This window comes from Anarrhichthys ocellatus, unplaced genomic scaffold (assembly GCF_004355925.1).
Source record: "Anarrhichthys ocellatus isolate YVR2014 unplaced genomic scaffold, GSC_Weel_1.0 scaffold49, whole genome shotgun sequence".
NCBI lineage: Eukaryota > Metazoa > Chordata > Actinopteri > Perciformes > Anarhichadidae > Anarrhichthys > Anarrhichthys ocellatus.
In genome coordinates, this window is record NW_022280079.1 from 1049400 (window position 1) to 1049674 (window position 275).

Consider the following 275-nt stretch of genomic DNA (forward strand, 5'->3'; position numbering starts at 1 on the left):
TACAGTAAAAAGTACAATATTTACCTCTGAGATGAAGTACAGTAAAATGTACAATATGTACCTCTGAGATGTAGTACAGTAAAAAGTACAATATTTAACTCTGAGATTTAGTACAGTAAAAGTACAATATGTATCTCTGAGATGAAGTACAGTAAAAAGTACAATATTTATCTCTGAGATGTAGTACAGTATAAAGTACAACATGTACCTCTGAGATGTAGTACAGTAAAAAGTACAATATTTACCTCTGAGATGTAGTACAGTAAAAAGTACAA